The sequence below is a fragment of the Ictalurus punctatus genome, chromosome 9 (genome assembly GCF_001660625.3).
Source record: "Ictalurus punctatus breed USDA103 chromosome 9, Coco_2.0, whole genome shotgun sequence".
In the NCBI taxonomy this organism is placed as follows: Eukaryota; Metazoa; Chordata; class Actinopteri; order Siluriformes; family Ictaluridae; genus Ictalurus; species Ictalurus punctatus.
Window position 1 is genome coordinate 4,594,713 of NC_030424.2, and position 14,477 is coordinate 4,609,189.

The window sequence follows — 14,477 nt, forward strand, 5'->3', positions numbered from 1 at the left end:
GTGAGCAATCAGTGATCTACTGCAGACCATACTTGATAACGTCCAGGAACATTTGTTGTGCTTTTATGGGGCGGAGGATGACCCCAATCATGTCCTGACGGCCTTGGGAGCGTGCAAGGGAGTCTATGACCACAGAGGAGTACACCGCAGGGGAGCCCACAGCCCCCGAAGGAGACGCTTCCAGGTGTCCTACTAATCTAGGCATGTTAAGGGGAGTCACGGCCTTGAGCTCTCACATGCAGTCACTTGGAAAAAAGCGCTGATCAATAATAATATCATGTGGAATGGAATTACAGTTATAGGTTACAGTTGGGACATCTTATATATATATATATATATATATATATATATATATATATATATATATATATATATATATATATATATATATATATATATATATATGTATTCTATATCCATCATACTATAAATAATGGTTACTGGGTGGGTTGGTTGTATCGCAAAACTTATCGCTTTTGTTATCACAGCTTGCTGTAATAATGCTAGACTAAGTGGGCATGTCCTTTCATCCTTTTTCTGAGGATCGAAGATATTGTTTACAGGACAATAGTACTGGAAACTGGAGACAGACAACTGGGAACACACAACTGCAAAACCCATCATTAAATGTTCAATTTATGCATCAGATCTCGGTCTTAAAACGGTGAATATTCATCGTGATTTACTATACCCTGATTTTAATAAAGCAGTAAGCTATTAAAAACAATTCGACACGAGGAGTTCAGTTTTTAACGTGTTAAGACTTCTAATGTTTACAGATCACTCAAGTTCGATATAAACACATCACAAGGCCCTGATTGTGTGGAGTCTGTATTTCTAAACTTAGCAGTTGATATTATTTTATCTCTTTTAACTTATCATTTTAATCTTTCATTGACAACGGGGTTATACCAGAAATTTGGAAATCAGCTTTCTTTTTTATTTATTTTATTTTATTAAATTAAATCAGGGACATCCAACTATATTAGATCATTACAGTCCAATCCTAAAGCCTCCTGTCCCTTGTAGACAGCTTTTTCAGTGAACCGTTCACATGTTATCAGTCTGCAAGAAGTCTAAGGTCATATAAACATATCAGCACAACTGTTGTTTTGAAAGTCTTAAAACAATGTCACGGTACCCTCTGCACTTCCTTGTCTGTTGATTTAGAAGAGGCTCTCAACACAGTGAATCAGGAAATATTGCTGCAGAGATTAAATAATGTTGGTCTATCAAATCATTTAAAAAAAAAATTACTAAAGTAATCTCCACTGCTCTAATCAATCGAATAACACCTCTCTTAAAGGGGTTTTCCACTCTCATGTATAGTTATCCCTGTAAAATAGTTCTAGTCCGTTTACTTTTAAAAGTACAAACCCAATTGACAAAGATACATTCTTATCCCTTCCTGTTTTTCATTTACCAGAAAGATATTGAGAAAGGAAACCAAAATTCCTTTAGTCTGGAAATTTGTGGTGCACACTACCCGAACATATTAACATTCCATCTGTGCTAACGAGTGATAATCCCAATAAGATAGAACTAAAATAGAGTAAATGAGGTTGAGATCTAGATATGCATTTACAGTCCTCTAGCCACTTTTATCCCACTAATTTTCATTCAAAACAACCTAGTGAATTTGGTTCTATGTGTACAGCACTAGTCTTTAGTCTAAATGGTATACATGCATGTACATGCATTTTGTTTCTTATTAACTTATAACTGTACCAAAATACTGTACTCAAAATATCACTCAGATCCTTCATACATGACATTTAAATGTTGCTCACTTTGGAGGAATGTGAATATGTATTTAACTTAGTCTAAAATAAAATTTATCATCTGTGAGCTTTGTTTCAATTTACCACCAAGTTGTTACCTTGGCTGAACGCACAATTGTAAGAAGCATAAGATTCGCCCTATAATTTTATCCATTTCATTTAAACTGTATTTGACCATATTAAGGTAGTGTTAAATCTACTCATATCACAAACCACATTTCCCATCCTTCACTGCGGTCCACAAACATGGCTGGCTGCCATGAACTGCAATTCCCAGATCACACACACCTGCATCTAGTTCTTAGCTCTCAGTTTTTATCAGTTCTCAGCTGCTGTATAACGTATTATCAATTCAATTCACTTCAGAGGTTGTGCAGTATATCCTCCCTTTCTCGAGTTTGTGACCACTGCTTTGTATTATTTAAATATTGTAACTCGTATATTTTGTATGACATATCCATAGCACACCGTATATGTATATATATATACACACACCCATATATTTGCATAACTACTCTATTCTATTCACCAGTCTACGGTTCAGGAAAAAACAAATCACTTCAAATTACACTGTTGTAAAGGGACCGTAATTAAACTACCTCCCAAACTCATATCAGCACAACATGTCGGCAAAAGGAACCATTATGCAAGGCTGTCTAATCCAGATACTCGTACTCCCTGCAAAACCCGAATTCCACATTAAGTAATCATCACCTTATTCTAATGTTACGGACTTAGATATCACATCTGTAACAGGCGTACAACACATTACAAATAATTTAAGATGTGCAGACTACTACTGCCATCTGATCTTACTAATTACTTATCATTGGACATATACACAGCATTTAAAGAGAAAACATGCAGAAATTATTCCGCATTATACAACATGAATACCACACGCCAGAAGAATTCGCACTTACACTGCTTAAGATATTGTATAGACACATACCCGTATAGGAATCACCTACACAAATTAGTTATGGTTACTCCAGCTCTTGTTAGCGAGTCAGTTCATGAAGGTAGACTGCTCTCTAAAACCAAATGTTTAGGCTCAACATTATCTCAACAGGGAGGATGTGACCTAGCCTGATACAGACCACATTGCGATCAGCCAGAGGCTGTTACCTCGGGTCGGTTTTACTTTTCAGGGTTTTTTATTAATATCACTCAAAACGAACAGGTTCACATGTTAATTTTATCATTAGTCAGGCAAAGATGTCTGTGCAGAGGAAACTAAGTGGCACAATGCACACCACATAAACTATTATTAAAGTTCTCTCCGGACTGATAACATCAAGACATGCTGATTGATTTTAATTTTTACAGGAATATATCCACGTATATATATATATATATATATATATATATATATATATATATATATATATATATATATATATATATATATATATATATATATATATATATATATATATATATATATATACATTGAATCACTTTGACTTTAATGTAGAGCGTGAGATAACTAAAGGATTGGAAAAAGGGGAAAAAACAGAAATCTCTCGCACGCGCTCTCTCCCTCTCTCGCCCGCTCGGTGGTTTAGATAACCGTCCTCATTCAGTTTACAAACAGGGAATCATACCGACTTCCAATTACAGTTAAAGGCACGCAAGCTATTGACCTGTCACAATCTATATATAGGACTGTACGCAGTCTAGATCATGATCAGTAAATTATACAATGAAGGTGTGTTCTTCCGAACATCACCCTCTGGTCTGAACAGGAACTCTTAGCCCTGTGGTATAAGGCGCCCCCACCCCAGCTACTCTGCTGAACCAGTGTTCTCTCGACTCAATGGTAGGGGAGTGTGTAAAGATCCCTGCGGAGACTGGAGCTCAGGGGGCACGGGGGGAGGTGTGCTTAACTGTACCTCAAGGGCCTGCAGCATATCCAAATCAATAGTGCTCATAGGCATGGGATCATCAAGGTTATCAGATTGCCAGAGAGTGGCGAGTGTTGATAACAATTCTGCCTCTGGTGGGGTTACTAGCGGGACGGCAGCTACGTCTCCCGCTTCAGCTCGGGGGGAGGTAACAGGGTCAATATCATCGTATGGAGAGGAGAGGAACGAAGAGCCTGTTGAGCTACCGGCATCCGACTGGGCCGGTCTATCTAGCCTTTCCACAGCCCGTCGTTTAGCCTGGGCTCGAGTGCCGTAGGCCGGACCCATAAGTGAGGTATCCGAGTCGCTGTCGGTTAACACCTCCGTCCCCATGGGCTGCCCTGTAGTGGCAGGGCCTGGGGTTGTTGGTCCTCGCCGTCCCGTATCTGCTCCGGCACGGACGCACTGGTTTAAGTGGTACCAGTGATCTCTCTCTTCAACTCTCACAGCCGAGGCGGTTGCAGCGACCACAGTGAAGGGTCCTTCCCGACGTGCCCCGAGGGGGCTATTTCTCTGAAACATACGAATGTGTACTCTATCCCCGGGGGCCACTAAACGTACATCCTCCCGTACCCCGTCCCCACCATGGATTGCTTCTCTAACCTGTGAATATAACTGTCGGTGGATTTGAGTTTAGGTGTGAGTCATCGCATATTTTTGCCAATTTATTAGTTAGGGTGCGGTACCCTGGGTCCATCGTGCTTTGGGACTCAGGAAGATATACACATCCTAGCTTATGATCAACCTTCAAGGCCGATGCAACATACTTAAGGACGTTATTTACGAAGTGGATGCCATTGTCTGAACTCAAAAAATCAGGGATCCCGAATCGAGGTATGACCTCACAACATAAAAATTTAGCGGCGGACTCCACATCTTCCTCAGAAGTAGCAGTCGCCTCCACCCACTGGCTAAAGCGGTCCACTATGACCAGAAGGAAGCGTTTCCCATCTACCTGGAACTCCGCTCCCATGTCTATATGATTCATCATTAGATGCCGAAACGGTCCCGTCGGCGGGGGAATATGTCCTAAGGGGGTGGTGAGGTTCTTTCGCACGTTGTGGTTGATGCACACAGCACATGCGTTCACCATTTGGTCCACCTGTGAGGCCAGCTGAGGGGACCACCATTCCTGACGGATTTTCCGGATCATTTCAGTCTTATTGACATGATCCACGCCATGGGTGTCTTTGATCAAGCGTGGGAGGCGGCTGACTGGGGCTATACACAACCCTTCTACACTGCGCCATATTCCCGCACCGTCTTTTTGAGCCCCCCGTTTTAACCAGGACAAAATTTCACTTACTCCTGCATCGTTTTGTATTTCTTTCACGCGGGCTCCATTGTGTCCCTGTGGATGCTGCAGCCGCCTACTTTCCCCGTCCTGAGTTGGAAACCTCACCCGTGTGGGCCTTGTGGCAGTCATTTCTCAATAATGGCCCCGACAATATACTTTTCTCCCACCTTCAGTTTTCCTGTTCCCGGATCACACAATCTTTTTCCCTTTTTTTTTTTTTGTTTTGTTTTTTTTTCCTTTTTTTTTTGTTTTTTTTCCCCTTGTCCTTCCTCCCTATTTCCACACAGACGCACAGATAAGGACAGACAAGAACACACACATACACCCCTCCGTTCTATCAACAACGCAGGCAAGCTCCCATACACACATTGTATTCCACATTATTACGCTTATTTATGTTACTACATGAAGTTTTCAAAGTATAAAGCACCTACATACCAGCTCCGTATGCATGAAGCTTACAGTCATACAAATTAAATCCAACTTTCTCCAAAAGAATTCTTTTCTCTGAATCTTATCCCACTTATCCAATACTTTAGGTATGGAGCTCATGTTCAGAGCACTAATAAATACATTTTCCCTGTCTCCAAAACTTACACGCTCTCACACCACACTCATATTATACATATTATAAGCACATATATTTTAAGCACACACATTTGTTAGTACATATTCCATTCATACACTGGGCATGCTGTATTGCACGACCCGGACCTGGGCCCAGGATTTATTCCCCTCTCTATCCAGCCCTGGAATCTAATCTATCTATCTTTTATCTAATCTTTTTCCAGCGGTATTAGGGGTCCCCACCAATGCAGCCGCCACTAGTCTGCTAGTCTAGTCTAGTAGCCGGTATCTGGGGTCTGAGGCCTCATTTTCCACCTGCTTTCTATCCCCGCCCTGGAGTATTTCTCTATTTCTCTTCTCTTTTTTCTACCTTTTTTCCCTTCCTCCAGCGGTATTGCAGGACTTTCACTCACACAACACATATGCCATATCCTTACACAGTCTTATGAACCTTATACAATTACAATAAGTACAATCTTCTACAATCCACACTTCTCTTACCTCTTCTCACTCACTCCAGGTTCTTTTGGAGACCCACTTAGTCTTTCTTCCCACCCCGGGGCTTCTCAGTCGTAGCAACAGACCACTAAAACAGAGCTTTGAAATAACAGGCGTCTGCAATGCCTTTTCCTATACGGCCTGTCTGTTGCTTAGAGAGCGAAGTACCACAGGAGAGATTCCAGACATATAGATCTTAGCCCAGTCCCATCTGGGGTGCCAAATGTTGGCTCAAATTTAGCCTATTACCCAAAAACATTTAAAACTCAACTTAGAAGCCAATACTCACATCTACCTCTGAGCCCAGTTGGAGATAGAAAAAATACACCAGCCGTGAGTGAGAAGAAGCAAGGGTCCAGCTTTATTGTTCCATTCCACCACACGAGATCCACACCGATGAGAATTCTCAGAAGTGATCCCAATACCCTGAGCTTAAGCTCCAGTATTTATACTGTATTTACACACTAGATAACCCATATGTTTCCAGAAAAGGCCTATTTCACTTACACATAGAATCAGAACCCAGGCATTTCTAATAACCCAGAAAATAAAAACCCAGCGTTTTGAATTACATAGAGAATCAGAAACCAGGATTCTCATTTACCTAGGTGGTCAGAAACCAGGATTCTCAATTACCTAGGTGGTCAGAAACCAGGATTCTCAATTACCTAGGGAAATAAAATGACGTAGACAAGACGACTAAACAACCGGGAGGGACCTTGGTCTTATCGTTATCTCGAGGGGGGGGGGGCAGTTTGACCCAGCCACCCTTATAACTGGCTCTCTTCATGGTTCTCTAAAAATTAAGGCTTTCCTTGCGAGACGAGAATCTTCACCATCTGAATCATGAGTAAGTTATATTTTTCTATTTTTCCTGTATTTCTCGTTTATAATTTATTTTCATATTTGCACTATATTTCTTATTTTATATATATTTATACTACTTGAAAAGCGGTTTACTGTACTTCCAACTTCTTAATATCATTACAGTTCTACTGTCCTGCATATCCTACTATTCTGTTTTTTATAGAGTTTCTCTATTACTATAAGATATTATTAAAGTTATTCGTGTGTGTGTATGAGAAAGAGAGAGTGTGTGTGTGTATGTTGTGTCTACTTGCCCGCCCTTGACTGTACGAGCGTGTGTGTGTGTGTATTTTAGCACTCCTCAGCTCGTACACTTCTTTCGACTATTTCGACTAATAACCCATAAAGATCTTTAAAGTGTTTTACCAATTTATCCACCTCTGACTAAAACCGCTTCTGTATGTCTAGGTGCCGGTGCCCGTCGTCAGTCCCCTCTCTCTCCGTTACTGGACCTGGATCTGGACACTCATTACCAGCTTGTGCATCTCACGGCTGATATCATGATGCTACTTAACTATCTTCGCAGCACCCCCCCTAAGAATAGAGACCCGGGGTTCCCCGCTCTTCTTCGGTACAGAATCTGCCCCACGAACGTGCGTGTTGACGCCTCTACACAGTCAGAACCAGAACCCCCCTCTAGCTTCCAATCCGAGGATGATGTTGTCTTCTCTGATCCGGGCCCCGACCATTCGTCCCTCTTCTCACCCACCAGTCCGCCCGACTCTCAGTGGTCCGTTCACTTCACCCACCCTGATTTCCCCATGTCCCCAGGACGCACCCCATTTTCTTCCCCCTCTTACTCTCCTCCAGACTACGCACCCACCCGTCCTGTGAATTACCAATAAAATTACATATTTACTCATACTCAGTCTCCCTCGTGTTTATTTCATGTCATTTTTATCCACAACATTTCCCCCCTCTGAGGCTATGAAGCCTCATACAATACCTTAATTAAGCGGGTATCTGTGGAAAAACTGGTTCTGCCGCACCCCCTGGCCGTCCCACGCTAATTCCTGCGCCCGTCCCCGTAATCCAATGGGTCCCTTACAATAACCACTTCTACGCAACACTGATCCGAATAGAGCTGAGGAGGTTTTTTAGACCTGGTGGGAGACATGTGTAGATGTACCTAGCCATAACTCTTAACCCTTAACTTCTCCTTTTAACTATGTATATATATATCTCATTTCGAATCTAACTACCTTGATTATACTTTGTTTGCCTACATCGATTATAAGTGTGATTAACTGAGTTCCCCTAATCATTCATTACTACTACTACTGCCGTACGTATGAGTGGCCACTACAATAACTAACTACTTGATTGGATCTACACGTCCCTATCTTTCTCAACTAGGCCTGTCAGCCCACAGTTTTGCATTTGTCGGGACCTGCAGATTTTTGCTTCCCCTCAAAAACCAAACCCCAGTCTTTTGCAGTCAGGGGTGGGTGAAAAAACCTCCTACGAGGAAAAATTCCCACCCTGCCAGCACTATGTGCTCGGCAGCACCATTATACTTTTCTCATGCCTGAGTGCGTCATATCACAAACATTTTATAACATTTTATAACAATACTTGACAGTCTGTTGTATGCAATATCTCTCTGTATGCTGGTTGTCTTCAGCTCAAGCACTTTACGTACTGTAGAGAGCCACCCTTTGGGGAGAGGTTAGGCTAGCACGTACACCCAGGGCATGGATCTGCACATCTTCTCATCCTGTCTGCCACTGACTGAGCAGACCCCCCGTTGAAGCTTCGTACCGGACCTTCACGTGTTCCCCACCATCTCGTCATTGGAGGATTGAGGCATTCTCATAGTCAGCATTCTCTCGCGGCTCCGGGTGAACACCTCCGGGTGAACACCTCCGGTGAACACCTCCTCCCCCCGTTGAGTCGGTGACGCCTCACACATAACACTGCACTCAGCTGTGTTCCTGTGAATATATAGCTCCATACATAATAGTTAGTGGTCTTATATATGTTTTTGATTCATCTGCAATTACTCCAGCGGCCGTCCATCATAAGGAACAGACACAGACATGGGTCGACCCGTAAGCATTTCATGCGGTGTTAGATACATATTGCTGTTAGTCTGCATGTGATAGGTCATTAGTGCAAGAGGTAGAGCATCTACCAAAATACGTTTAGTATCAGCACAAATTACATCAAACACAAATCAGGGTATGCCAGACCTATCCAAGGTCAAGGAAAAAATAAATAATTTTGAGCACACTTCAGGTGATCCTCCACCGTTGCCTGCAAGTACAGAGATCATTCCTCTACCTTCCCCCTCGCACACTAACTAAGATCATGGGCAGCTGTAATACATACAGCAAGAAGTGCAGTCAGAATTCAATTAAACTATCTGTTCGATAAGTGGCGTTCCAATTTTTTCATAGAACCTCATTGCATTCAAACAACTCCAAACAGACGACACAATCCATGGGCCTAAACGTCAGTATTTATATTATTTTTTATTTATTTTTTAATTTTTTTTAACAATTCTACCCTTAACCAGGTTGCATTCTTTAGTGATAGACTTCAATTCAGCCAATTGGGCAGAACAGGGTGTTCATAATGTTTGTGAAATTTCGGACCCAAAACTTTTAAGCTCAACGAAATACGAATTTCGGCTGGGCAATCGTGAGTGTTCTCAGTGACTGGCTCCACAGAATTAATTACACCATTACAACACCACAGTTGGTGAGTTAGGCACACTAACAGGTTTAAGAATTTTAGTTCGGGTGGTACATAGATTAACCCCATATCCCTATATCCTGTTCTTTCAAAATAGAAATGACCTGGTGTGATGAACGTAAGATCGATGTGTGAGAGAGCAATTTTCCCAATGATCCACACTAAGAGAGCCTCTCCAGCCTGGCAATCCTTGTGCCACCAAATCCAATGTTTTCAATACATAAACTTCAGCCCTGTAAGCGCCCCATTCTCCTGAGCCGGGACCCCCCCAAGCAGCACCCCCCCTTTCAGTCACACGTAAGACACAGTCTTTGTTGTAGTTTGCCAGCCATAGTTCAGGTGCAAAGCATAGGTCCATTCAATGTCAGGCTTGTCCAAAGAACACCCGGATCTCAGGATGTTGTCCTTTAGTGAGCAATCAGTGATCTACTGCAGACCATACTTGATAACGTCCAGGAACATTTGTTGTGCTTTTATGGGGCGGAGGATGACCCCAATCATGTCCTGACGGCCTTGGGAGCGTGCAAGGGAGTCTATGACCACAGAGGAGTACACCGCAGGGGAGCCCACAGCCCCCGAAGGAGACGCTTCCAGGTGTCCTACTAATCTAGGCATGTTAAGGGGAGTCACGGCCTTGAGCTCTCACATGCAGTCACTTGGAAAAAAGCGCTGATCAATAATAATATCATGTGGAATGGAATTACAGTTATAGGTTACAGTTGGGACATCTTATATATATATATATATATATATATATATATATATATATATATATATATATATATATATATATATATATATGTATTCTATATCCATCATACTATAAATAATGGTTACTGGGTGGGTTGGTTGTATCGCAAAACTTATCGCTTTTGTTATCACAGCTTGCTGTAATAATGCTAGACTAAGTGGGCATGTCCTTTCATCCTTTTTCTGAGGATCGAAGATATTGTTTACAGGACAATAGTACTGGAAACTGGAGACAGACAACTGGGAACACACAACTGCAAAACCCATCATTAAATGTTCAATTTATGCATCAGATCTCGGTCTTAAAACGGTGAATATTCATCGTGATTTACTATACCCTGATTTTAATAAAGCAGTAAGCTATTAAAAACAATTCGACACGAGGAGTTCAGTTTTTAACGTGTTAAGACTTCTAATGTTTACAGATCACTCAAGTTCGATATAAACACATCACAAGGCCCTGATTGTGTGGAGTCTGTATTTCTAAACTTAGCAGTTGATATTATTTTATCTCTTTTAACTTATCATTTTAATCCTTCATTGACAACGGGGTTATACCAGAAATTTGGAAATCAGCTTTCTTTTTTATTTATTTTATTTTATTAAATTAAATCAGGGACATCCAACTATATTAGATCATTACAGTCCAATCCTAAAGCCTCCTGTCCCTTGTAGACAGCTTTTTCAGTGAACCGTTCACATGTTATCAGTCTGCAAGAAGTCTAAGGTCATATAAACATATCAGCACAACTGTTGTTTTGAAAGTCTTAAAACAATGTCACGGTACCCTCTGCACTTCCTTGTCTGTTGATTTAGAAGAGGCTCTCAACACAGTGAATCAGGAAATATTGCTGCAGAGATTAAATAATGTTGGTCTATCAAATCATTTAAAAAAAAAATTACTAAAGTAATCTCCACTGCTCTAATCAATCGAATAACACCTCTCTTAAAGGGGTTTTCCACTCTCATGTATAGTTATCCCTGTAAAATAGTTCTAGTCCGTTTACTTTTAAAAGTACAAACCCAATTGACAAAGATACATTCTTATCCCTTCCTGTTTTTCATTTACCAGAAAGATATTGAGAAAGGAAACCAAAATTCCTTTAGTCTGGAAATTTGTGGTGCACACTACCCGAACATATTAACATTCCATCTGTGCTAACGAGTGATAATCCCAATAAGATAGAACTAAAATAGAGTAAATGAGGTTGAGATCTAGATATGCATTTACAGTCCTCTAGCCACTTTTATCCCACTAATTTTCATTCAAAACAACCTAGTGAATTTGGTTCTATGTGTACAGCACTAGTCTTTAGTCTAAATGGTATACATGCATGTACATGCATTTTGTTTCTTATTAACTTATAACTGTACCAAAATACTGTACTCAAAATATCACTCAGATCCTTCATACATGACATTTAAATGTTGCTCACTTTGGAGGAATGTGAATATGTATTTAACTTAGTCTAAAATAAAATTTATCATCTGTGAGCTTTGTTTCAATTTACCACCAAGTTGTTACCTTGGCTGAACGCACAATTGTAAGAAGCATAAGATTCGCCCTATAATTTTATCCATTTCATTTAAACTGTATTTGACCATATTAAGGTAGTGTTAAATCTACTCATATCACAAACCACATTTCCCATCCTTCACTGCGGTCCACAAACATGGCTGGCTGCCATGAACTGCAATTCCCAGATCACACACACCTGCATCTAGTTCTTAGCTCTCAGTTTTTATCAGTTCTCAGCTGCTGTATAACGTATTATCAATTCAATTCACTTCAGAGGTTGTGCAGTATATCCTCCCTTTCTCGAGTTTGTGACCACTGCTTTGTATTATTTAAATATTGTAACTCGTATATTTTGTATGACATATCCATAGCACACCGTATATGTATATATATATACACACACCCATATATTTGCATAACTACTCTATTCTATTCACCAGTCTACGGTTCAGGAAAAAACAAATCACTTCAAATTACACTGTTGTAAAGGGACCGTAATTAAACTACCTCCCAAACTCATATCAGCACAACATGTCGGCAAAAGGAACCATTATGCAAGGCTGTCTAATCCAGATACTCGTACTCCCTGCAAAACCCGAATTCCACATTAAGTAATCATCACCTTATTCTAATGTTACGGACTTAGATATCACATCTGTAACAGGCGTACAACACATTACAAATAATTTAAGATGTGCAGACTACTACTGCCATCTGATCTTACTAATTACTTATCATTGGACATATACACAGCATTTAAAGAGAAAACATGCAGAAATTATTCCGCATTATACAACATGAATACCACACGCCAGAAGAATTCGCACTTACACTGCTTAAGATATTGTATAGACACATACCCGTATAGGAATCACCTACACAAATTAGTTATGGTTACTCCAGCTCTTGTTAGCGAGTCAGTTCATGAAGGTAGACTGCTCTCTAAAACCAAATGTTTAGGCTCAACATTATCTCAACAGGGAGGATGTGACCTAGCCTGATACAGACCACATTGCGATCAGCCAGAGGCTGTTACCTCGGGTCGGTTTTACTTTTCAGGGTTTTTTATTAATATCACTCAAAACGAACAGGTTCACATGTTAATTTTATCATTAGTCAGGCAAAGATGTCTGTGCAGAGGAAACTAAGTGGCACAATGCACACCACATAAACTATTATTAAAGTTCTCTCCGGACTGATAACATCAAGACATGCTGATTGATTTTAATTTTTACAGGAATATATCCACGTATATATATATATATATATATATACATTGAATCACTTTGACTTTAATGTAGAGCGTGAGATAACTAAAGGATTGGAAAAAGGGGAAAAAACAGAAATCTCTCGCACGCGCTCTCTCCCTCTCTCGCGCGCTCGGTGGTTTAGATAACCGTCCTCATTCAGTTTACAAACAGGGAATCATACCGACTTCCAATTACAGTTAAAGGCACGCAAGCTATTGACCTGTCACAATCTATATATAGGACTGTACGCAGTCTAGATCATGATCAGTAAATTATACAATGAAGGTGTGTTCTTCCGAACATCACCCTCTGGTCTGAACAGGAACTCTTAGCCCTGTGGTATAAGGCGCCCCCACCCCAGCTACTCTGCTGAACCAGTGTTCTCTCGACTCAATGGTAGGGGAGTGTGTAAAGATCCCTGCGGAGACTGGAGCTCAGGGGGCACGGGGGGAGGTGTGCTTAACTGTACCTCAAGGGCCTGCAGCATATCCAAATCAATAGTGCTCATAGGCATGGGGTCATCAAGGTTATCAGATTGCCAGAGAGTGGCGAGTGTTGATAACAATTCTGCCTCTGGTGGGGTTACTAGCGGGACGGCAGCTACGTCTCCCGCTTCAGCTCGGGGGGAGGTAACAGGGTCAATATCATCGTATGGAGAGGAGAGGAACGAAGAGCCTGTTGAGCTACCAGCATCCGACTGGGCCGGTCTATCTAGCCTTTCCACAGCCCGTCGTTTAGCCTGGGCTCGAGTGCCGTAGGCCGGACCCATAAGTGAGGTATCCGAGTCGCTGTCGGTTAACACCTCCGTCCCCATGGGCTGCCCTGTAGTGGCAGGGCCTGGGGTTGTTGGTCCTCGCCGTCCCGTATCTGCTCCGGCACGGACGCACTGGTTTAAGTGGTACCAGTGATCTCTCTCTTCAACTCTCACAGCCGAGGCGGTTGCAGCGACCACAGTGAAGGGTCCTTCCCGACGTGCCCCGAGGGGGCTATTTCTCTGAAACATACGAATGTGTACTCTATCCCCGGGGGCCACTAAACGTACATCCTCCCGTACCCCGTCCCCACCATGGATTGCTTCTCTAACCTGTGAATATAACTGTCGGTGGATTTGAGTTTAGGTGTGAGTCATCGCATATTTTTGCCAATTTATTAGTTAGGGTGCGGTACCCTGGGTCCATCGTGCTTTGGGACTCAGGAAGATATACACATCCTAGCTTATGATCAACCTTCAAGGCCGATGCAACATACTTAAGGACGTTATTTACGAAGTGGATGCCATTGTCTGAACTCAAAAAATCAGGGATCCCGAATCGAGGTATGACCTCACAACATAAAAATTTAGCG